This window comes from Hippocampus bargibanti, linkage group LG18 (assembly GCF_051943395.1).
Source record: "Hippocampus bargibanti isolate YZ-2025 linkage group LG18, ASM5194339v1, whole genome shotgun sequence".
Lineage (NCBI taxonomy): Eukaryota > Metazoa > Chordata > Actinopteri > Syngnathiformes > Syngnathidae > Hippocampus > Hippocampus bargibanti.
In genome coordinates this window covers 7,856,056-7,883,083 of record NC_142751.1, presented here as the reverse complement: position 1 = coordinate 7,883,083, position 27,028 = coordinate 7,856,056, and the positions used below count along the sequence as shown (strand labels likewise).

The 27,028-nt window shown below is 40.4% G+C and overlaps 1 protein-coding gene across 2 annotated transcripts in view; it reads left to right on the top strand.

Annotated features, from left to right (window-relative positions):
- The window catches only part of astn2 (astrotactin 2), a 287,375-nt gene that overhangs the window by 83,999 nt on the left and 176,348 nt on the right, over positions 1 to 27,028 (top strand). For both annotated transcript variants that reach the window (XM_089020242.1, XM_089020241.1), the window contains one exon: positions 1,625 to 1,849. The gene's annotated coding sequence lies outside the window, so the exon portion shown is untranslated. The remainder of the gene's footprint in view (positions 1 to 1,624; positions 1,850 to 27,028) is intronic.

Here is a 27,028-nt window from a genome sequence, read left to right as displayed (position 1 = left end):
CACATTTTTCCTCAATCTGCAAAGCCAAGGCGAAGTGACAGCCATGATTTTAATTTAGTTGCTATGCTCAGGGAGGATATGCCACATCTGCCTTGGTTAATCAAAAAACTGCTGTAGTAAACATTCAATGCAGTGCAAGTAGGCTTAGACTCTCCTCTTTCATCAGAAAAAAAGTTCGTTTCGAGCTTACTTTGTTGTAGAGTTTTTTTTGTCAATTTCAGAAACAGAATCAGAATCAGAAAACCTTTATTCGTCCCACAATGGGGAAATTCACTGAAATTGCAGGAAGGACAGAATATTGAGTTTTAGGACTACATAGACATTCAATACAGCATTAGAGACCTTAGACTCTCTTCTTTCATCAGAAAAAAAGTTAATTCCTAAATTATCTGGCGTAATCTGACCTTGAAAGTGGGGCGGCTGTACAAAATGTAAGTGCTGCCCCCATGTGGGAGGGAAAAACATTGCCAGAGGTCTGACCGAAGCTTCAAACGTACGCAAGACAAAACCAGACCAAATTTGGGAATGATGATCCACACCATGCATTTCAATTCCTTAATAAATTCGGGAATGGCAGTGAATGAGTTAAGGAACACCTAAAAGCTGACAATGTGACTTATCATCCAGTGTGCCTAATACGTATATGGAAAAAATGTTTTAATTATGTCATTCATTGAAGGTGTGCCTTATAATACGGTGTGCCTTATATATGGCAAACTTTATAAAATGTCGTTCATTGAAGGTGCGCTTTATAATCCAGTGCGGTTTAGACACCGGAAAATATGGTACTTGCAATATCACTCATATATAATTCTGCTTCCCCCTGATCTGTTAGCAGCCAACCATGATTGTATTCATTTGACCTCTTTTTGTTTTCTTGTATTTTTAGTGAAATTAGTTCCAATGTGAAGGGCCTTAACTTGCAGGCCTAATTTTTGGACTGCTGCAATTGTAAATTGAAGGTTAAACAACATTTTGATCTATTTATTTTCTGAATAAACCTGGAGTAAACAAGTGCTGACATAATGTGCATTCTTTAAGCATAGTTTTTAGATATTTACTCTTTAAACATTATTGGATTGGATTAGCCTCTATTAGTCTTGCAGTGTAGAAATGTACATTTAGTTTTGACTATCAGAATTCTTGATTATGAATATCAGTCAAAATGGAAAAAAATGGGTTCCATGATGAACATTGACAGAACCCCGAATTAGGTACCGCGGTTTCTCATTGGTTCATTTTACTGAACCAAAAGACGGTTACCATGAATTTCTAAAATTCTCAGGCCTGCTTGAGGGCCAGCCTGCCTTTTTGTACCGCAGTGTCTCCACTCTGCGACAACCCGTAGAAAAGTGCAATCGCATCATTTCAATAAACAGGGTTTTCAGCGGGGAGGTTGACTTTGACTTGCATGGAGGTGAGAGCAATGGAATAGGGCACGAGATAAGAGAGCGTAAAAGCGAATGACGAGGGGTTGGGGATGGGGGGGCTGGGGTTGTCAAGACGAGGGGGGCACCCACTGAAAGCTTCCCGTGTATATCAGTTCCAATCAAAAGGTCTTCCAGTCTTTTAACGTGGCTCTCTTCCGCCCCTCACCCCCCCTTTGTCTTTTTTTGCATTACAGTACAGATTTTCTTTTCCATGGTCCATCATGGCTCTTTCACTTCAACAGTGGCACTATGGAGGCACTCATCCGAGCTGCATGTGCATGGACCTCTGCTGCCACCCAGAGGACTTGGAGGAATCCCAATGTGCCAGATTTGAAGAGTCAAGTCATGGAAAGCAAAGGCATGCAACGGTTGACCGTTGGAGGAAATTTTTCACCATTTTCCCGGACTTTTATCGAAAGGTATTTAATTATTTGTAATGATAAAAAAAGTGAAAGAAAGCAAACTGAAGGCAATTATTTGATATGATGGGATCATTATTGGTGTCGCCCCACTGATCTTACAAGGAAAGGGACAAGAAGTCTCACTAGTGGTACCTTGAAATCAACCCCTGTTCATACTCTGAACAAACATAGCGTGTCTCAGCTTTTGGCTAGCAGACAGAAGAGAACATAACCAATTGTGCATTTTGGCACACCATTATAACCAGTCATGGACCGTCAGGGCCTGCAATGCCTTTTCTGCTAGCCTAAAAATATCTGAATCACAGACTGATGTGAATTATATTTTGTCCATTAATTCTTATTCAATAATAATGTGCTGCTTCCAGATGTGTGTTTGGATGTTTGACACTAAGGCCTTCTCGAAGGCCTTGTTTCCTGGCTAATGGTACCCTCTAGTGGACATGTAGTAAATCACATCAGACTTTTTACGAGTCGCTGTCGCAGCTGCAGTAAAGATTGTGTCATCATAAAATGGTTATTAAGGGTTGGTTTGATTCAGGTGTAGGACTACTGAAGGCCTCGGTGTCAAATGCACAGCTCATTACTGGTAATAACCCTAGCGATTTTATAGTACGTACATGGTTTCACCAGATCCCTGAGGACAACCATATCTGATGTGTTTTGCTTCTTAGGTGCAGAAGTGTAATAACTAAAAGAAGAATATCTTGATAATCATAGCACAGGAAGTTAATGTATCATGAAAAAGGGAAGACTGTTCAGTCCACCATGAGAAGGTTACAGTAATAAGGTGCAAACACTATCCTGTCCTGTCACTTTTACCCATACCTGCCTTTCAGGGCCCCTCTCCCAGAAAGAGTAGTTTTACTTTACTGTATTTCTGTTTATTTTCTAAAGCATTGCATGTGATGTTCATAAATGTTTTATGATGGCGCTTGCAGCAAGCTTTTTGGATTGGATTGGATTGGATATGCCTTTATTAGTCTCACAGTGGAGAAATGTACATTTCACAGCAGCAAAGTGATGAAAGGAATGAAAGTAGAAAAACGAAATACATGAGCTGCTGGAAAGGCAGCCACTCTCGCGGCGCCGTCTTGAAGTCAAAAGACAACAACATGAATATTGGTAGGTTGGGTACATTTGAGCACGGACGGACTGATAGCAATGCTCGCTTGAGCTTTGATATAATAAACACAAAGTTAGCGCGCTAAATGTCTAATGAGGCAAAGCATATGCGACTGTAGTAATCCATCATAAACAAATTGTGTTGTCTCCCCGGAACACGGCGATTGCCTTACGTTTTAATTTGCCGATGTCGACGCAAATTGCCTGAGTTAAACCTTTAAAATAATTACAAAGCTGTTAAGCCTTTTCGCTTTTGAGGCGCTGTGTTGGTCTGACCACTGGGATCGGGGATTTACAGACCTTCTGCTGACAAATGTAGCGTGAGAACAAAGGGTTTGGCCACACTCTGAAGTATGCCAGTTGAAATATTTTTGCGGCAGCGTACTTTCTACAAAGGTGACTTTATTGGAATGTGCCATTGCATTCGCATGCGACAGACAGAGGCGTGATGTGCTTTCTGGATTGTTTTTTTTTTCTTCCTCTTTCATGTGTTATCAATTCAATAGCTCCTCACTGACAGCAGGAAGATGCGACTCCCTTAGCTCAAATATTGCGGTTACAATCTTTTGAGCATCTGCGGCTGCAGATAAAACCCTGATCAGACACAGGCAGCTCACTAATGTCATAACATGAAGGCAGAACGTCACCTGGGATGCTTGGAAGAGCCATGGCTTGATGATCTCATTTGAGGAGCTTCTGTTTTTTGTTTTTGTTTCTATCTTTCCACAATCACAGTCCACTCTTAGCCAGCAAGACATGCTGGTTTTCATGAAAAAAGAGACGGACGGGGGTTTACGTAGACACTTTAATACCTCCACTGTAACAAGGATTGCTCTCAGGGCTGATCATGTCTGGGATGTTGTCTTGGATGAGCCTTGTGCTTGGTTTTAAATGGACCGCGACAGCACGTCACTGAGATTAGTCTCATTAAGGAGATAGGATGAAATACCACAAGGAAGCAGATATTGCGCCTGAATGCAGATGCGCTGATACTGAACGGAAATGCTGTTGAGTTTATTCCATAGTGAGTTAACAATGGAAAAACATTCAACAATCATGGGATAGATGTGAGCTTGTAAGATGTCTTTGTTTATTTAATAATGTTTACAATGAAAATGTAGGATATATATATATATATATATATATATATATATATATATATATATATATATATATATATATATATATATATATATATATATATATATCGCAGCTGCAGTAAAGATTGTGTCTTCACAAAATAGTTATTAAGGATTAGATTGATTCATGTGTAGCACTACTAACTCGGTGTGAAATGCTTATATATATATATAGTTTATAAGTTTATAAGTTTTCTTGTGCCTTAGTGAGCATTTACTAACCAAGGCAGATGTGGCATATCCTCCCTGAGCATAGCAACTAAATTAAAATCATGGCTGTCACTTCGCCTTGGCTTTGCAGATTGAAAAATGTGTTATTTAGTTATTCATGTATTTATTTTTATTTCTGGCAAACACAACACTGTTTGTAAATGTGACTTTGTTATTCATGTTTAAGGACCTGATCACAAATTGCTACTTCTCTGATTATATTGAAGTAGTGCCCTTCATTTTGCACTTAGAAAGTAGCATGCCTATGAATTGATTATTGTAAACGATTATTTTAAAAAAACAAGACCATCAACAGGTAAACAACTCTACACTAAATTAAAAAGTGACAAAGTATTGTGATTACGCAGCTGAAGAAAAATAAATAAAAAAATGAATGACTGGCATGAAAAGAGGCTTAAATCGTTGCTGATGAGGAAGCACCCATATGGCAAAATAAGAGAAGTCACAATGATGTGAATAAGGCCAGGCATGCAGATGCAATATTAAAGGCAGAATAAATAGGCAAGGCAGGCAGCAAATGGCACTGGGAAATATATGCCCGACATTGAGAGTAAGGTGAAAAGGGAGGAGCAATAATAATAATAATAATAATAATAATAATAATAATACATTTCATTTATAAGCGCCTTGCCCACAATGTCTTGATGAGAACATGAACCATTTAAGCATGTGGATGTCGTTCAAAGAATTTGACCAACCACCACAATTTAACCGCGTTCCTACGAGTTTCATGTTTCTTTCTCATGCGTTTCTATGACGTCCTATTTTATATTCGACCTCATGTCAAAGACAAAGTTGATCGATGGATAATGACCAGATGAGGATTTTGCCTTCCAGGCCCGTTGCACATGTTCTTATGATAACGAACACTTCTGTACTGGACATTCATAAAACATGCCTTATTTATGTTGGAAGACAGACCGAAGAATGCATTTTCAGCATATAAACCGCATTGTAACCGTTACCTGGGCACGGTGGTTCTCTCCATTTTTGGAACGTACACCGCAAATACTTGTGGCCGAAACAGAATAATTTTGACATTGGTCGACACTTCCAAAACGCGATGACTGTGACTGGTGATGCTCTAAATCAAGGGTATCAAAGTCATTTTTTGCCGCAGTCCACAATATAGTTACAGTTACCTCTCTGGGTCATTATCCATATGGGGAAGCAATTTGAATGTTTAATCCGCTCCACATACAGTAAAGTCTCGTTATATCGATATCGGATATATCGATAGTCCCGGTTATATCGATACTATTTCTATGCACGCACGGAGAAAATTACATGCAAACAGGGTCGGATATATCGATATTTTTTCGGACTCCCTTGAATATCGATATAACGAGACTTTACTGTATTACATATAGAGTACACAACAAATTAATGGAGAACTAGAGTATTTTCCTGTGTATAAGGTGCACCCCAAAGCCTTGATTAGCTTCAATAGGTGACTGCGCCTTATTCCCAGATGCGACTTATATGTGAAGTAATATTGAGTCACAACAGGTCTCACAACTACTGTAAAAGAAGTAGTGTGTAACCCCTGGTTTTACTGTTGTGCCTTATAATATGGTGTGCCTTATATTTTGAAAACTTTTATATATTTTATTTGGAAAACTTTTTATTGAAGGTGCGGCTTATACTGTATATGGAAAATGTTTGAAAATACACTCTTAATTGGGGGTGCGCCTGAAACTCTGGTAGTCATGATACATAATTAAAAAATAATGACTGTTATTGTGGTTTACATGGGACAATTTCTAATTTTGTCTCAGACTATAGCAAGGATGATGGAATATCACAAGCTTGATTTGCTTTCGTGGGCCGAATAAAATGATGTGGTGAGCCAGATCTGGCCCTCGGGCCCTGACTTTGACACATGTGCTCTAAATATTCCACCTTGGTTAATCATTTTACCTAAGCCCATTAAAGATAACGGCGTTCCTACCCGACATTTTAATTCAAGTGGCACGTACGGACACTTCAACAATTGAAGACATTTCCCCTTGCGCGGCTTTCTTGTTATCGCCCGTAAACTGCCCACCTTGTTATTACCGGCATGTATTTTCTATTATTTTATATGTGAAGGGAGGGCAAAGGGACAAATCGAAGGTAGAGGAGCACGGGGGTGCATCAAGAAATTTTTGTAATGCCAGCGGCAGGTTATAAGAAAGATAAATAGTGTGACACCTTAATGGAGCCACGCCGTTAGCCTTTATGAATAAAGTGAGATTGTTCCATAAAATGATGCTGTTGGTGAATAACGGCAAAGCCAAATCTCTTGCATCGATCCACCATGTAAAAAAAAAAAAAAGAATGGCCCGTGTATTTAGAGCTGTCGCAACAAACTGCAATATGAGAGTGTATGATGTACTGCGCCTCGCAAAGGATCACTTAATCAATTTTTCATCTACACCTTTGAGAGATGTGCATCAGAAATTATATTGAAATCCCTGAAACCAAAATAATGTTTTCATTTGAAGCTTCAAAGAGGGATATGTGGTGAATTTTAATTTTTCATTACTCACGTCTACCAACCCATCAGGTATGAAATTGCATGAATGTTTTTGTCTCCTTTCCAAAACGGTGTGTGAGCAAATCATGCTTATTCTTTAAACCTAATTTGCATAATCCCATCCACTCACCGAGTTTCTCCACCCATCACTTGCGCTATCATGTCAAAAGCCAAAAGCAAAGCAGAGCCACATGACAAATATTTGAATGTTCAACGACGCTGTTGCCTGTATTGGACAATGTGTCCGTTGCATGCGCCACATCCACAGATCCGCAAGTACACCATAATGACTTCTGATTGGATTTCACACCATATACTGTAAACAAAATTCAATTTAGAATTGGGCTGAAACATAACCAACATATTGTGTGCATTGTGTGCTCACTCATTATCTGTTATTAACATAAATAATATAACATAAAAGCTTGTTTCTAACTCATTCACTGGCAGATGATGTGCAAATATGTGTCCACTCCAGTGCCAAGGTTTTTGTCATTTTCACTCAAATTGCCGAATCCACAGAATATTGAGTTTTAGGACTACATTCAATTCAGCGTAAGAAACTTTATGGATCTGGAGTTATCGCAGGTTGAAATGGGGGCGGCTGTACAAAAGGCAAATGCTGCACCATCGTGGGAGGAAAAAATATTGCCAGAGGTCTGACCAGCGCTTTATGGGCACCCCTTCTCGCAAGAAAAACACAAAATATGAACACATTTGGGAATGGCGTTCCATGTCATGCTTTTCAATTCCCGAATAAATTCGGGAATAGCAGTGAATGAGTTAAGAGGTCATGTCTGACGTCTCAAGTCCTCACACTGTCTAATTCTACTCTATAATTATTTCTTATAATCAAAATATGACCATCAAAACAAACCACATACAATGGCGATCTGATTCTGGGTCTCTCTCAATAGCCAATGTTACCGATCAATTGTATGGAGAATGCAACGGCTAAATATTGCCATAATCCTGATGCTTTAATCATTGCCAATCTTGTGAGGCATTTTGGAGCAGTGCCAGACATAAAAGCATGCAGCCTAACAAACGGTGCTCAATTTGCCAACTCATTAGCCTAATTTGATCAGCCTCCCCCCCATGCCCCCGCCACCCTGTAACTTGGCTGCATGGAGATGGGGGAGCCTTAGCATTCATTTCAGGCTCCTCACATTAGCGTTTAACATATTGTCAGATTAGTGCTCTGTCTCAAAGGCTAATTGTTGGAAATGTTCAGTCTGGCTGAAACATCGAGTCACTTCCACATCACCTATTGTCATTCGAATCCAGTTGATGTAGTTGCCTCATTTTGCCTTTATCGGTGCCAACATTTTTTGAAGATCAATCCTTTCTATTGCAATTTTTGAAATGTTGAACGTAGATGGGGGCGAGAGAGCAAATTGAATAACTTAAAGGACAACCGACGTCTCCCGACAAGCTCTGTCCATAACTTGTAAAATGGCTTCAAATGAGTTCTACTGCCTATTTTACAAAGATTCCACCGCATATAGCTATATTTTACGTTTTAAGACTCACGCTGAATATTCCGGAAGTCTTGTTTTTGAGTTGGTGACGAGTCCTCACCCTAAGTCACGGAAGGAACGCCCCTCAGCGAGAAAGGACACACATTGCATCACCTCAATGAATTTTACAATACTTTGTTTGGTCTGAAAACTTCGTGTTGATCCATGTTGATGCCGAAATTAGAAGGAAAACACATAAATAACGTGATGGTGAATCCTTGTGTGTGGCACCGAGCATCTATTTGATATTCACAGACAACAATGGTAAGGAATTAATCAACCCGTTTCCACGGAGCTTTCCACTGAGCTTTGTCGCCCTCTTCTGCCTCTTTTCGGTGCTACATTTTCCCCACCCAGACGACACATATTCGGTGCTACATTTCCCCCCTCAAAATGACACGGAATAAATTCTTTAATCGATTGCAAACATGTATGCTTTCCTCTTCAGAACTATATGAATCATATTCATAACTGGATGAGTAACAAGAAAGCATATTCTCCGAATCTGAAGCCATTGTTTTGATTCTATAGCAAGGCAAGACGTCTTGCCGTGACACCACGAACATGGGGGCGGGACCTTCTGAAACAGGCCACTCCCGGTTTCAAATTGAAGTACTTTTTACACACTTTAAGTCATTTTTATTGGTGTTTTGCATTTGACTAAAAATATCATACTGCGTGATTTGTGTATTTTAGATGCTATAAAACGTTTTTCTGATGTCAGTTAGGAAACAAAAAAGTGACGTCGGTTGTCCTTTAAGATTTTCGATGATTAAACACGCTGTAATGGTGAATGTTAAGTTGAAGTTGATTATTTGTCAATTTTATTTATTTGTTTTTTTTGGTAGCACCGTACAGACTTCATGATAAGGCAATTCACTGTACGAACACATTGTAAACATCGTTTAATTTTCTCACACATCGTTTTATTTTCTTGTTTTATTATACATTCGGTCAATGATGTCACATCCGCCGGTCTTATCAAAAGTTCTCCCAAAACAGCTAGGCTCTCTCTTTTTTTCCTACTATTTGCGGGAGCCCGCCTGCACCAGTGGGTGCAAGCCAGTTCCATTATGTGCCCTTCCAAAGATTAAAGAATCTTTTTGTTCTTACTTTTGATTCCTGCTTGATTAATCAATGACCCTATCACTTCACAATGTTTTTTGTTATTTTTTTTTGTTATTTGAGCGTCAGGGACCGCTTTCATGTGAATATGTCCTTTGACTGATTGGCATGGACCCCATAAATCTGATACTTGTCTGCATGATTTCGGTAGAAGTTCGATCAAAGGTCCTCGAGAATTCCTTTCCAGCCTTCCTCCAACATACCTGATTCCACTGAAAATGATTTTTATTGGGCGGCTAATGACTTTCAGTAACTTTTACTCTCAAATATTAACCCTGGTGAAACTAAGATCGTCCCCTGACATGCAATGCTTGCCTTTTTCAATATGTCATATGCGCCTTACTTCCTTGACACAAATTGCTGAAGTATATTTCTCATTTAGACTGGGTTTGTGGCATTTGATTGAGTTTCAGAAACTGTGCAAAGGCTGGAAAACAGTGAGGTGAATCTGTGAATGTTGAACTGCAAACGTGCCAAAGGATGACTGTATTTGTCTCTTTTCTGACTGAAGCATTGACAACAACAATTGGGTACACATACGATTGAAATCCATCAACCTGTAATGACGAGACGATGCGAAAATGAGAGATCAGATGCAAATCAATGGCAGTACGATTTGAGCTCTTTCGTCTACATCTGCCCACGCTCTCCGTCCGCGCACCCACACTGCCCTCCATTTTTTCTTTTTTTTGGTCTCCCTCCAGGCTAAAGAGTTTTGCCAGCGGTCCCTGCGGCAGGGTAAAGTCATGGCGCCTTTTGACAGAGATGGAGAGGATTATTTTCCGCCACTGTTGTGGATTCACGCTGTGAGTGGCGTGAAGGGCTGAGGTTCTTGTTGATTTTTAGTGCTCATATACAAGAGGGTCTGTAGGAGTTCTAAAAAAAGTTCATGCAAGGTTTGTTTTCGTATTCATTTTGATTCATTTTAAAATGTCTCCTTCCACCGTCTTCCCGTCGACTTTAGTCTGTCCTCACGTAATAACCTTTTAGTTATGCATAGAATGGAAGGATGCTGCCCTCGTTTTGTTCCAATTATCCCCAAGTCGTTTCATTGTGATGACATCGCCTCAACCTAATATGCATTTCCAATTGGAAATGATGGAGCCAATCACCGCCGTGACTGGCCGCCATCTGTCTCCCAGTGTGACATCAGGCACAAATTTTGCTTGAGCAAAAAGACAGTCATTGCAATGCACGCCATCTGTTTCATCCTGCTACCTGTTCCCCAGATTTAAACTGACTGTCGCACGGGTGCTTTGCGACTAAGATCAAGTGAAGACTTTATCAGTCTGTTTTTGTTTCATTGTTTCGGTAATGTGCTGTTTCAATCCCCCTCGCAATAAATCCACATATATGATTCCCTTCATTGGTGACATACTGTTGTTTTTGCAGTGGCAGGCTGTGGATTTCACCTGCCTGCCTGCAGCAGTGCTATGTCTGAATCAATCAAGAGTCAAAACAAGTGTGATGTTATTTACTGTACTACAATTCAACAAGTGTGTACCATTTGCAGGCCTTGAGTTTTTGTGGCAGATACTTTGAATACAGTGGGCATATTATCATTAGTTAACTCATTCACTGCCAAACCATGACGTTCCGTGCAGCGCCATTCCCGAATTTGTTCTGGTTTTAATTTTTCTTGCAGGAGGGTGCCGATTAAGCGCTGGTTAGACCTCTGACAATGGTTTTTCCTCCCACGAGGGGGCAGCATTTGCCTTTTGTACAGCCACCCCATTCCAAGTGCAGATACATTCAGACCCATATAACTTATAATTAACTTGTTTTCCGACAAAAGAAGAGAGTCTAATATTTCTTACACTGCATTGAATGTTTATGTAGTCCTAAAATTCAATATTCTGTGGGTCCTGCAATTTGAGTGAAATTGACAAAACCCTGACCACTGGATTTGACACATTTTTGCACATCAACTGGCAGTGAATGAGTTCATCTCTTCAACAATATGGAAACCGCTGTACTTTTCATTACCAACATTTGAATGCTTTATTTTATTGCATTTGTGATACAAGGACACCGTGATGCGTGTTTTAATTGTGGCCTTTACATTTCAGATACCCATTGCAAAGTGTCACACAGTACAAAGCATGTGCTTCCTCGCAGACAAAGCTTGACTGGAATTTCAATTTCAATGTAGTGCACGTTTTCTAATTTTGGCCTCTATTTTAGAGAGAATTGTCTGAGTGCCAGTGACATTGTAATTATTATAAGTGGCTTTCATTTGATTTCATTTGTGACACATTCTCAGCCATCTAAAGACACCATAGCCATACCCTAGTCCAATTCTTTTATTGGAAATGATTATCATTTCTACTTGCATTTTGTCCCTCAACATGCAACTGTAATGAAAAGATTGGCTAATACAATTGATTGAGAGGGGAAAGGGGATAATTGCATCGGAGTTGGAGCTTCTTCCGAACATTCTCCCCAGCAGGATGTTTAAAAAACAAAACACAAGAGAAGCATCAGCGATTCACCAAGGCAAAAAAAAAAACGCAAGGACAGCGGTCTAGCTGACTGCCCGTAAACAGCAAGCTATCTGACATCACTGACATGCAATCATGTCTAGTGAAGTAAATCTCTCTTGAGGGTTGCTACTCTCCTGAACATTCACACACAATCCCTCGTTCTAAAATAGGGAAGCAGGTTAAATCAATCCAGTACAGCGCTTGGAACAACTTTCAAAACCCTCAGGGCAAGTCTTTTCCCGAACAACAAATCTTGTATTTTGACAGTTGGAGAAGTTTACAGCCCAGCACAAAAAGTCTAAACAAGAACACACTAAACCCTGAACATTTTATCTTTCTACTAATTGTATTATACTTGTGTCACCTTCTATGAAATTCACAAATCAATTTCCAGTGTCGTTCCTCAAATCCAACTCATGAGTTAAATAGGTTAGAAAATTAAACATATGTATCAAATAAGTACTATTTCCATCTCTTTTGAATCAGACACCTGCCGTAGGGAAATAAATACCATTGTCCTATCTCTGACAGTATTCCTTTGAGAAAATATTAATCCATGACCTATTGTGACCATGATAAATAAACTCATACTCTGCTCTCAAGTCAACTCACCCACGCTCGATACCTGCCCCATCGGATCGGCAATCTTAACAAAGGCAAAGGGCTGCCACCCTCCACGTTTGGCCTTTTTGCTATTCGAAGTGTCATATTGTTTGGACACAATCTGCCAGAGAGCTATTGATCGGGACTGGACTCTATGAATCTTCACAACTGTGACCGAGTTTGACCACCAGGACTAGCGTTGAGAGTCATGGAAAATGGAACGTCTTTCCTCATACAATTCAAAGCCATTTGTTGCCTTATATAAGATGGTGCATGAAGAAAATTAATGACATACAGTAGATTAAATCAGCTCCCCTTACACTTAAATTTATGAATACCTACAGCAGGTCATGGGTTAAAAAAATACATAACAGAAAAAAAATTCTGGCTCAAAAAATTACATCCTGAAATTTATTTTCATCGATTGTCCATTTTCATTGAAATGTATGTATGGCATCTTCAAATTATTTATATTTTTTTTACCCTGATAATAAGAAAGAAATAGACATCAATTGCCTTGGTTCCTAAACTGCTTTTTTGTTGTTAAATCTATAGCATTGTGACATGAGTCTTAACTTGTTCACTGCCATTCCCGAATTTATTCGGAAATTGAAAAGCATGACGTGTAGCACCATTCCCAAATTTGTTTGTGTTTTGCTTTTTCATAGGGGGAAGGGGGGGGCAATAAAGCACTAGTCAGACCTCTGGCAATGATTTCCCTCCCACAAGGGGGTAGCATTTGCCTTTTGTAGAACCGTCCCCTTTTAAACTCAAATAACTCCAGTCCCATATAGTTTAGGAATTAACTTTTTTTTTCCTGATCAGAAAAGAACGTCTAATTTTTGTTACGCTGCATTGAATGTTGATGCAGTCCTAAAACTCAATCATCTGTGGGTGCTGCAATTTGAGTGAAAATGACAAAAACCCAGGCTCAGGAGTGGACTCATTTTTGCACATCGTCTGGCAGTGAATGAGTTAAATAATCTCTCTCTCTCCCTCTCTCTCTTTCTCTCCCTTTCTTTCTCTCTCTCTCTCTCTCTCTCTGTATTTCTATGAAAACTTTATTGCCACAGAGTACAAATTGCAAGGGCCCATGAATCTATGCATTTAGTTTTAATTTGAAATTAATCTGCTCTAATTATAAAAATATCTCTTTTTCATGCTGTTGTGATCCACACCCTTCCCCACAAAAAAAATGTTTTGTTGCGCTAATAGCAAAGGAAACCCTGCCCTAAATTCCCAACACTTCAGCCATGTATTGAACCAGTTGCACATATCAATGACCCTCACCCAACAAAGGGATTTATCACAATTGAATTATGTTATTATCGCAGTGTGTGACAGAGTAGCACAGATCGGTGGATTTTATAATGCAAAATCAGTTTTTGTCCTCTCCAATGAGGCCTCATTCATATGCAAATCAGCCTTGGCTATTGTGACGGTGCGAAGGAACCTGAGTGTTTTTTTCTTTTTTTCCTTTTTTTTTACACAAATAGATAAAAACAGTACATGCTGGTGTCCTCCACCAGGGGAGATGAACATGGTCCAGTATTGCCAATGTCATCTTCTTTTCAAAGAAATTGTCCAGGGGGACAATCTTCAAAAGCAAGTCACTCCCCTCTGAATCTTTCCCACTTGACTCTTTGAGTATTAGTTATTCCTGCCGTGTACGAGCTATTGTCAATGCCGTATGATGGCTTTTATTCATATCTTTTGAAATATGTTCTGGTGTCAACCTCTGTTTTTCATGGAAAAATGTAAATTGGAGGCTCCTGTCACTATTTTTTCCCAAGATTGTCTTCATACAATGATTGTAGTTATACTCTATATCTGTCGTGTACTTCAAGTGCAATTTTGTACATTTCATTTCTTCAAAGTTTAACACTAATAATGGAGAGTGTGGGAGGAAACTCAAGTACCATACCACCAGTGAGAAGGCATTTTCTCATATGTAGTTATTAAAAAAATGGTTGAGGTTGAGTTGAACATTTTGGTTGAGTTTTTTTGACAAGTTTAGCATTTAAAAAATGACTAGCCTATTAGCAAAAGCCACCCCTATGGTGTGCTGTCAACTTCACCGTCAAAAGAGCATGTCTTTTCCATTAATCCAAGCGAGCAACAGAAAAGTCAGTCATTTGAACAGACCTTCAATTTATTAATCAGTTCATCTTTTGATATGTAAACTATGGCTGATGTTCTGCTTCCTGAGGTGGCAATTTATCTTGTTGAATGACACCCTAAACACTGAAACTGCTGTGTTTGAGAAGATCATCATTCACTTCATTTACCCTGTATTTGCTCTCGCTCTCGGGCAAATAATAAGGATGGACTTGTTTGCTACAAACAGTGGTGATAGCTGTTTTTTTTCTCTTTGAAGTGTATGTGACGTCTTGAAAAAAATATATTTGCAAGCCATTAGAAAATACATCTTTCATAACACTACATGACCCCCTTTTGGGGGCAATTTAAGTCCACAATTGTCTTTACAATAATACATTCGAAACACCTCAACAAGTCTAAACATGGTATTGAGATTCTGTGTTTAGCCCAAATTTCAGCAACTTGCTGAAATGAGATTTTACAGCTGCCATTTTCAGATGATATAGGGTAGAAAAATGGACACCTCTGAAGATGGTTCAAACTTTGGTTGATTGTTCTGGTTTACCTATATTCTGGAAACAATCAGAATGTCAGGTTTGGATAGACTTTCAATTTATGGATTCAGTGTTGAGTGTTTGTTTCTGCATATGAGTAAAACGGGATTTAGTGTACATGATGCCAAACTGTCCAAGAGTGTCCCTCTGCAATTCCACCTGCACCTGAATTATTTGTGTCAATACAGTACATGTGCTGTGACATTTCAGATTGCCTAATTATTTTTCGACACAACATCCAATTTGGCGGCCTCCAACGAAGCTGCCTTCAATCATTTGATTTATGCCAAATGACTTTACAGTAGCTCCTTCAGACTTGCCACCCCCCCCCCCCCTCTCCGAACTCCCTCCTCCTGTGTTCTGCAATCTTCCTCTCTGTAAAAATACTCCACTCGAGTCTGCCTGCAGTGGTGGTTCAAACTGTAGAGCAAGGTTGCCCCCTGTTGGTGACTTCGAAGAAAAATGTTAAAAGGCTGCCCCTGCATGGACAAGAGATTTGGTAGCTGTGTCTCATTCAGCAGAAGAAAAAAAATAAAGAAAACAACCCTTGTCTGTGCTTGAAGAGGGCTTGTGCAGTCGGCCTGAATGCGGCCAAGCAGTATATTGCTTTGCTTTGCCCAGGCTGTCAGCAGGTGATGGCTGACCCAGCAGATCTCAGCCGAATGATGGAGGGAGGGATATGAGCAGGGGATGGGGTCACCTGGAGGTAGACTTTCTAATACTAGGACGGTGTTAGTGAGACCAATCAATGAGGTGGAACATCACCCCCCCCCCCACCACCACCCCTAAAGCCCTCAGCTCCCATCCACCGCAATAGCATCCGTGTATAAGATGATAGATACATTCATTACTTACCCACAAGGGAAAATATACAAGGAATGATTTACATAATTCATTCATTCATTTTCCGAACTGCTTTATCTTTTCGTCGTGGGGGGATGCTGGCACTTTACCCAGCTGTCTTCTGGCAGTAGGTGGGGGACACCCTGGACCGGTTTGCCAGCCAATTGTAGGGCACACTGACACAAACAGCCACCTGTGGTTGTGGACACTCACACCTAGGGACAATTATGAGTGGTCAATCAGCCTTCCGTGCATGTTTTTGGAATGTGGGAGGAAACCTAAGGACCCAGCGAAAACCCACACAGGCCCAGGGAGAACGTGCAAACCCCACACAGGGAGGCCGGAGTGGGGCATGCTAAACACTCGACTACGATATATATTATGGTGACCTAAAAAGATACGTCCTACTGAGTCCCTCAATGCAGCAATGTTTTCTCCCGAAAGAGGAGTGTGTAAAAGTGATTGACAACTTTGTCAGACAAGACAGATTTGCTTGCAACATGCTGTGCAAATGGTGGACATTTGGAACACATCTTGGGGAAGCCATACATTGACTAAAATTTGACAGAAATAGCTGAAACTCTGGTGAACGGTCTTCCATAAACTGAATAATGTGTGGTTGTGATATGAAATAAATAGCTTTTTAATGAAAGCCACAATTAAAATGTTCACGGGTATGCATCTTTTTGGGTCGGGGAAAGTCTCATGTGAAGAACTAAAAATCTGCACTGCACTGATGTAATGACAACATGTTGACAGTTACACTATGTACTTTTTCCCCATTAGGCCATTTTACAAATCAAGCGCATAATATGCCCGTGGGGAACATGCAAACTCCACACAGCCAAAATGGGAACCGAGTACCACTCAACTAAAAAAATGAGTAAACGCCACACCATTTAGTTTTGCAGTTTAAATGCACATATGGTACAAACAAGCTCACAATCGCACCTGCAACCATCAATGGGCAAACAATGGTTTAGAAATGACCCCACCCACCCAAAAAAAAATTCCTGCTAAGATCTATGTCAGCCAAGACCTGAATCCAAGTTGCTGCCTTTCTGCGGAAAGCCCCCCCCCCCCCCCCCAAAAAAAAAAAAGAGGTAAAAAGTCGAAACTATAATTATCTCTTTTCGATTGTGTCGAGTAAATGTCCAAAGTTCAACAAATACTATGGTAGTGATGCCTGAAAAAATATATACTTCAAACTAATTACAGAGGAGCCTGTTTTTTTCCTTCCTTTGCACCGCTGCAAAAACACATTTTGACGCCTAAATCCTGACTTGCTCATGGAAGTCTTTTAATAACATCTTTCCCAAAGAAGTTAATGAAGCCACCTTCCTTCCAACCTTTTCGCAATCATCCGATTGTGTTTATCTGATGCTACGACGGGAAAATACATGTGCGGGTAACTTATTAAGTTGCTGCATTATCAGTTGCCTTAATTGCACCCGGTGTCTGTGTAATTAGTCGGCCTTCGTTCTACCACGGTCAGTGTGTGGGAGGACGGTGTCATATGGAGCTGCAAATTAGGGCTCGGGTTGCGCTGATGAGGCAGTGGTTGTAAGGGGTCGATGAAAGGGGAGGTTTGATGGGCGTGCACCGTGACCGGATGAAAGCGATACAGACATTTTTCCAATCTGCGCCGCGATCGAAAGGACTCATTTCAGTTATTTATTTATATTTTGGTTTGTTTAATTACTCCCTCCTATAGGTCACTCTTACCCTGACACTTGGCCAAGTAACACACGATGAAACACAAAGCTTGATTTTGCTATAAAATGGACCTTTGCATACCCATTAACAGCTTACAGATACAGGTTTAAAAAAACATTCCACTACCACCCACCATAAAACATGTTAAGTACTTTCATTGACTGGGGCTACAGAGAACAAACCAATCAGCAATCAACATGATATACAACGCGTATTTCCCAGCCATCTGCGAAAGATTTAGGACTCTTGTACGTATCAAATCCAGCGAGATATTTGTTAATACTTAGTGTGGTGAGACCAGCCATGATGTGGTGAGACCACACGTGATGTGATGAGACCAGCCATGATGTTTGGACTGGAGAGAATTGAAGAGAAGACAGGAAGCAGAGCTGGAGGTAGCAGAGATGTTGAGGTTTCTTTGGGGAGTGACCAGGTTGGATGGAATCAGGAATAAGTAGACAGTATTAGAGGGACAACTCATATTAGAGGTTTTGGAGAGGAAGTCAGCGAGACCAGACTGAGATGGTTTGGACATGTCCAGAGGAGAAACAGTGACTATATTGGGAGAAAGATGCTGAGCCCCTGGCAGGAGACCGAAAGGAAGGCCTAAGCGGAGGTTTATGGATGCTGTCAAAGAGGACATGAAGGTAGCTGGTGTGAGAGAAGAGGATGTACAAAACAAGGTTAGATGGAGGACAATGATTCACTTTGGCGACCCCTGAAGGGAAAAGACGAAAGGAAATCAAGATGTTTATTCATACTTTTGGAACATTTCATGCACTGCTGTTGAAAAAAAGGTTTCATGAACTCAATATCAAACACTGTATTTGGGGAGTGACCAGGTTGTCCTTGACCAGGTTGTCATTGAGATTGTCCTAACTGACCCCCATAGCTTCACAATCACCCTTTTCTTACAAGCTTAAACGTCATAATGAAATGAGGTGACGAGTGAGAAATATATTGCGCTTGTCTTGGATGGTGACAGATGGAAAGAGGTGAGGTGGTGAGAGGGTCGATGGGGTGGATTCTGGACGGAACGGCGAGGTTCGAGGCCAGAGTTATGAGAATAAGGCCGTATACACCTGACCTTGCCCGGCTGTCCCGGTGGTACCTTCTGTCGCCGACAGGACTAACGGATGGTTTGCTCAGCGGGCCAGGATGTGCACACTAAACCTGGCTTGACAAGAAGATGACGGAAGATGGGGTGAGCAGAGAGGTGGGGAAGGAGGGGCGTCACCCAGAGGTAGATCTTGTATCACTCAGAGTCACTATCAATGACGAGAACCTTGGCCTTGGCTGACAACAGTCCATGACACCCCCGTGCCGTAAATCTGCTTCATGACTCCAATGCGGCGGTTATAAACATGTTTCTGGCCTCCTGTAATGTGCAAATACAAGCCCTGACCTGCCTTGAACCCAGCACAGAATACAATTTATTTATTCATCAGCAGTTTGGGAGTTCCACTTCCTTTTTTTGTGGAGGGTGACTTTGTGTGTGTGTGTGTGTGTGGGAGAGAGAGAGACTTTTTTTCTTAGTTTTGTTCCTAAGGTTCTGCTTTGTTTTATGGCTTGCTTTGAAACAAAGAAATAATCACCCCCCCCCCCCCCCCCAAGAAAAAAAACAACATATTCATATACTGGCTTTTACGTAATCTAAGAAAAAATGTCATTGAGTTACATAAGCAGTATCTCGTTGAAACACAATGTGTGTGTACTTCTGTAACTGAATAATTTATTTTAAACGTAATTAGCATTTGTTGAATGTTAACATAACATTCATTATTAATCAAGATTCACATACATTCATATACTGTATACATATACAGTATATTTATAGATAAATTCAATATTTCCTTCCTGCTTGCTTTTTTCAAATTGAAATCCAGAAGGTCTTTGTGTTTGTAAGCTTTTATTCACTGTATACAAATCATAATCTAGCAAACAAGTAAACAGGCATCAAAACAACAGTCGCGTTTGTCTAGCATGAAATGCTAGCAAATGGTTTTTCACTTGATGACACTCGATGAGACTTTTTTCAGAAAGGAAAGGTCATCCCCTTTCAGTCATTGCACTGTTGAAAATCCGTTTAACATCTCTGTCTCAGGTGCAGATTGTTGTCCGTCAAATTCAATTTGGGCACATTTGGAAAGCCGCCACCGTCATCTCGTTCGGGTCAAAGCAATTTCCACAGCTATAAATCTCAAATAACCAAGCGCGGAACCTTTTTAAAAGGCTCTCAGTCAGCTAATAAAAATGCAGCTCTTCCCCATTGCGCTCTCTTGTTTTAGTTGGAGCTTGCCGACAGCCATCGATCCCACGTGATGATGTCTGGTTGCTGTTTGGCCATTCGAAAGAGACACTGTTCAATGAAATCAATCAGCCAAACTGTGGTATTCGCTTTCCAGACGGGAGTCCACATCAGCACTTCCTGCCCCCCTTTAAGCGGGAAAGGCAACAAAAGTTTTGCCCTTTAGGCTAATCTTTGAAGCTAGTTGCTCCATTAGCGAATCAGTGGAGTGTTTTGAATATCACGTAAGGTAAATTAATGTCAAGGGGGAGAGATTTATCGCATTGACGAGAGCTGCAAACACGCTGACCACATGCTTTATTGGCAGAGGGCAACATTAACGTAAGCATTTCTGTTGTAACCTCTTGAAACTGGAGCAAAACATCTACACTGAAACGCTGGCCCAATCAGTATAACACCTACATTTGAACATTTTAAGATCTATTGTTGTCTTTGCCATAGTTTGAAGGAATTATTTCGTTTTTAAAACACATTTAAGCAGTGGTGGGCAATCAGGTCCTGAAAGGCCTTCTCTGCTGGCCTAAAAATATAATAATTACAGGCTAATGTGATTTTTATTTTGTCCATGAATTCTTATGTCTTTCAGCTTTCTTTCATTGCTTTCCCCCTGTTGTGCTGCTTCCCGATGTGTGTTTTCGTATTTAAGCATTTAATCAATCACATTTCAGCCATCATTTGTTACCGGGTCAGAAATCTACCTGTACACGTTCACAATTAGTTCTGCAGGCCCCGGAGCATATGATAAGTGTCGATGAAATTGTTGCTTAAACCAATCAGACTTTGAATTGGCAACCCATGTCATGTCAGAGTTTTCACAAACTGTGAAAGGTGAGTCACATTAATGGCTAGTCACTAGCCAATCATGATATCACTAGCTGCTAGTGAAGAGCATACTGTAGCGAACTGCATAAGCTAATACTGTATATTATTGTGTTGATTTAATAGCAGTCTTGTCAACACATAATGGATGAAGTAGAATAACAACAGTAGAACAACGGCACTTTCTAGTGGACATATAGTAACATCACACCACACTCGCAGCTGATTGATTCAGACGTAGTACTACTGAAGTCCTAGGACTGACATGGACGGCCCGCCACTGCATTTAAGACTTCATCAAACCAAAAATAGCATTTAAAACAATTCAAGAACGCAGTGAACTCTGTATTTCCTTTTTCATCTCTAACTCTGAGCCGGCTGTCTTCCTTCCCCTTACGGATGAAATGCATGCCGCAGGAGATACAGAGAAGGGAAAAGAGTCAAAAGCGAAGCTAAGTAAAGCAGACATGAGATTCGAACTGTTTCCTCCCATTGATTATTATGCGGACCGTTAAATTAGGTCTCTTTGGCACAAATAATGACATAGGTGCCCATTGTGTCGCTGGGACATTTCCTCCTGGGTTGACATCATCCGACCTCACTGCACTCTGGCACACATATCAGGTTGGAACCAGCTAAAACCGCAGAAAGGTTGTGGCTCAGTGAGTATAGAAGAATAGGAACCACTTTACATGTATTAAACCTTCTTTCCCATTCAGCATGGAAAAATGGTTCCGTAGCTGTGTGCTTGATCTTTCTGGCATTCAATAAAGAGCTCAATTAAGGATATCGTCTTCTGGTGCTTCTGAATTATTATCACGGGCATTAAATATCAAAGGTTACCCACCAACACATGAATGCTGTTAAAAAGCTGCAGTCGTTTGTAACTGTGAAAAAATTGTTGCAAAAAACTGTGAAAATAGTGCAAGTATCAAAGAAAGGGCATTTTGATATATGTAGGTGTATTGCATCAACATAAGGTGTCTGTGCTATTCGCAGTACAAGAGTCCAGTTTTTAAAACACAAGGACAACACAAAAACAAAGCTCATGAGAGCACTTACCGACGGCAGTCATCTTGGACTTCATGTATTTTATACCGTTCAAACTGTTGGCTGCACTCTTCGTTTATTCAAACAAGACAAACAATTTATGTTGCACTTTCCTGAAAAGGAGAGATCCTTGCCAAGAAATAAGTGACATTATACACTGCATCATTTTACTGCATTCATTTTAAACATTGTGGCGTCAGAGCACATCTGAGAGGCGGCACGTTCAGCAAGCCCAAGGCGGTGGTTGCGCAGGGTAAATTTTGCCGCACATGTGCTCATGCACACATTATGAAGCGTTCATAAGTATCATGTCACTGCTCAGGTTTTATTTGTTTTCCTTGTGTTATATAAATACAGTCATATATTTCATTTATAAGTGCCTTTCAAAACTCTCAAGGACATTTTACAGTCACCGGTTAGGTTTTTCTGCAGGTATGAAATACATCGAATTCAGAAGCTTGGCTTTGTTTTTTTTTAAATACGATGTTTGCAAGTTATTTTTGGATGCGACATTTTCAGAATTTTTTTAACATACAAAGCACTGGACTTTTGCCACTATTTTTGTCCCGAGGCTTTCCCCCTTTCCCACATTAAGATGTGTAATTTATTTATTTATTTATTTATTTATTTATTTAGTTATTTAGTTATTAACTCATTCACTACCAGACAATGTGCAAAAAATTGTCCACTCCAGTGCCAGGGTTTTTGTTATTGTCACTCGAATTCCAGGAGCCACAGAATATTAAGTTTTAGGATTACACAAAGATTCACCTTAGACTCTCTTCTTTCATCAGAAAAAAAGAGTTACAGTAATTCCTAAATTATATTGGCCTGGAGTCTTGAAATGAGGACGGCTGTCCAAAATACAATGCAATGCATACATATTGCATACATATTGGTTGATATCCTGTAGCGCTTTAACAACAGCTGAAGCTGAAACAAAGCGCTAACATGGACGAAACGAAAATGCTGCCCCCCTTGTGGAAGGGAAAAAAAAAACATTGCCAGAGGTCTGGCCTGCGCATTGTCGGCACCCCAGCAAGAAAAACTAAAACCCGAACAAATTTGGGAATGGCGCTGTACGTCATATTTTCAATTCTCAAATTAATTCGTGAATGGCAGTGAATGAGTAAGTTAAGTATTGGATTTTCACCGCAGACTAATTCATGTATTTTTCCTCCCTTGCGATTAAAGTCAGCAAATATTTGTTACAGGATTTCTCAGAGCAATTATTTTCATTTGGGGTGAGTTCAAAGTGGCTTTTCCTCCTCGCTCCGCTTTGGAGCTTTCCTTAATGTGAGTTTTGCTGATATGGTTTTGGTCAGATACTATTTTGTCTTAGTTTCCATGTGTGTCTCATTCAGTTTTCGTGTCTACCTTTTGCTCATCAACCTGCTGCCTCTTGTTTAACAATCCTCTCCCTCAGCAACGAGCGAAGAGTAAACCTATCTTCTCGGGTTTGTATCTTTTGCCAGTCCGGCTGCTCTATGGCATCCTACTGCCTCTCATGGGCTATTCTTGGTACTGTTACAGAAATATGACGAGAACAGCCATTTTAATGGCAGTCAAAATCATAATATCTTTAGACGAGATGAAGCAGCATGTGGTTGTGCGCTTTGAGTTTGTAGCAGCTCAATATCAAGCGTGTCACAGTAGCTGTCAAGTTAATCACAGGAATTTGTGTACCACGAATGCCCTTGTGAGTCTGTTTGCCCCTCTCTCTAGGCAGGAACTCGAAATGTGACTCTGACTGTTTCCCAGTGGGGGGTAGCTGTTGCATCAATTATTCTGTATATTGAGTGAAAGACGCTTAAGAAACAGCCTGCGCTTTCTGTCATACACATTTTTCCTGATGCCTTTGGAGTTGTTTCACCTGAGACAAGAACTGGAACACTTGATGAACAACTACATTTTTTAAAAAAGAGGTTGCTTGTGAGCAGCCAACGTATCGATGCTATGCTGTGAAAACAAACCAATATTTTGAAATAAGACCTTCCAACAACATTAATTAATTATAATTGTCTTTTAAAATGGTCGCAAATCCCAACGTATAGTTCAGAGACGACAGTGTCGGGACGATGGAGCTTACATAGATTGTCTTCTCATTCTCATTCAGTGGCGTAGTCAGTCAGAGTGAATTACTCCACGCTTGAGTGAATACAGTGAGACCTTGGCTTACGAACTTAATTGGTTCCCAGACAGAGTCTGTCAGGCGAAAAGTGTGTATCCCCAAAGAAAATACCATAGGAAACCATTAAAATGAGAATAATCCGTTCCCAGGTTTCCATAAAATATACTTTTCAACTAAATAAGCCTTAAAACTACACACAACATACCTTATTCGATGTATAATAAATGTGCTATTGTATTGTAATGAATGAAATAAAGTCACTTTATTTACATTTGTGATGGTCATTGATGGCTTGATGGAATGGCGTTGGAGGTCAGAGGGAATTGCTGTTTGGAAAGAGAGTCACATTCCATAAGGACTGTAATTAAAGGAATAAACTGTACTATAAAATACAGTTGTTTTATTTACCTTTGTGATGGTCATTGATGGCTTGATAGAATGGGGTTGGAGGTCGGAGGTCAGAGGGAATTGCTGTTTGGAAAGAGAGGCACATTGCATGGGGACTGTATTTAAAGAAATAAACTGTACGGTAAAATAAAGTTTTATTTACCTTTGTGATGGTCGTTGATGGCTTATGGAAGGAGAGTCACCTTCCATAAGGACTGTTAGTAACTCAACCTCGTGTGGCTTCTCTTCTTTGCTTCTTTGGAGACTCCTCATCATTTTTGCTGATTAAAAACCTCTTAATTTACACCTGTTGCTTTCTGACTTGTAAGGTCTCACGAAGCTGAGGCATCACATTATCGTTCATCATGTTGATGATTCTCTTAGCCACAGTCATTTCTGGATGGAACTGTTCGATAAAAGCCTGCCCTCCAATATTGCCTTGATGAGCGCACTTGATGCTGCAGCCATCTCCTCCTTCTCGCCCTCAGATGTTCTTGAACCATCCGTTGCTGGCTTTAAAATCCTCAATAAGCGCCGAACTTCCAGGTTGCTGCATGGCGATATCGGCGTGAATTAGCCGTGCTTTCTCGCATATAATTGCTTTGCTCACGCTGTCGCCGGATAGCTGCTTTTCGTTCATCCAAATTAACAGAAGTTTTTCAACTTATTCGATTGCCCGAGACCATTGCTTTGACAGCACGGAAACACCTTTTGCAACAGACGCACCTTTGATGGCTTCTCTGTTGCGGAGGATGGTAGCAATGGTTGCCTTAGCATAGCCGTCCTGGGCCACTAAATCACACAAGCACCCACCTCGTTCGTGTTTTTCAATTATCTCCTTCTTCTCCTCGACAGTTTTGTTTGTGTCTTCTTCGGCTGAACACGAGCCTGTGGTGGGGTGTTTTTCGGTCCCATAATAGCAAAATTATCTGCAAATAGCTCCTCGGAGGCAATTGATGTGTGAATTCAGAGAGGGGTGTGTGGAAAGGTGGGCCGGCTGGAGCGCGGTTCGGTCATGTGCTTCCGCCGAAGATCCGAAGATCACTCCGCCATATCCGAAGATCACTCCGCCAGCCGTGGTGGGTGTGTATCGCGAAAAGTAGTGCGTATTCCAAGGTTTAATTTTCATAAATTTGACGTTCGTAAACCGAAAAGTTCGTAAGATAAGGTATTCGTAAACCGAGGACTCACTGTACTCTGTAATTGCAACTGAGATCTCTCAGGTGAAACTTTCCGGGTTGCAACAGTAGGTCTTCATGTGAAAAAAAGTCGTATGTGAACAGTCATGTTGGTTGAATGATGTCTCATACCTGTATTTACTGTCAAGGATGATGATGATCATTATTATTATTTTAATAAAAGAAATCCAAGATGGCGCCCAAGTATGCATCCGTCAGTCAGCAAGTGCTCTCACGAGCATTACATTTTTTGTTGTTTTTGTGTTTTCTTTTGTCACTTTGAGTTGTTGCGCATCGTGTGGAATGGATACTGATTGTTTTTCAGCATTTTTGGCCAAAGCAGGCAAGGGGCTAATCCAATAGTGTCGGTCATATGGTACTGAGGATCTAGTTCATCCAAATGATCATTTCCTTCTTGTAGAGACAAACGTTTTGAAAAGAGCTCTTGCCTTGGATTTGATTACAAGTGTACCTTATGCCTGTGAATTACTTTTGGCTCCCGTTTGAACCTTCTTCACTGAAACAGTTGGGTTTTGCTTATGGACACGCTGATATGTTTTTGAGTTGTGTTATCTATTATATTTTCTGAGAAAATGTATTTTTATTCTTAGTCCAAGCATTAGTTGTAAGTTTCTATTTGTGATGAACAGTGACAGGGGTTATTCTATATGCAGGGAATATGTAATGTGAATTTACATGCACTTATTCACTCATTTGATTTGACCTTTAAATTGTCAACTGTGCACACTTTTGGGTGTAAATTTAATTAATTAGCTATGAGTCGGATTGTGCAAAACATCCGTGGCAACCGATCACTGTGTGTGGCTGTGAGCCAGCAATCAGTGTGTGAAATAATATACATTTTATAAACAAAAAAATGCTACTGCAAAGAAAATGTCATTATGATCAACAAACTTTTTTCTTTATATAATTTAAAACAGATTCCTATCTTACAGACAGTGTACTGTCGATGCCCAAATACCTGACATGATTCGGCGTCTAGTTCCGCCTTCGTCAGAGTGTCACGGAAGTTGTTGTGACGCGCCATTTTCAGCTGGTGTTGCTATGGAGGCGTGACCTATCTGTCAGATCTGATAGGCAGGTCACGCCCCACCAGCATTTTCAGCAACACCAGCTGAAAATGGCGCGTCACAACAACATCCGTGACACTGTGACGAAGGCGGAAATAGACGCCGAAACATGTCAGGTATTTGGACACCGACAGTACACTGTAAGATAGGAATCTGTTTTAAATTAGATATCAATTAGACAGGATGAACTTAAAACAACTATTTTTCTTTATGCTTAAATCTATTTCTGTTGTAGTATGAGTGTGAATGTAACACCCC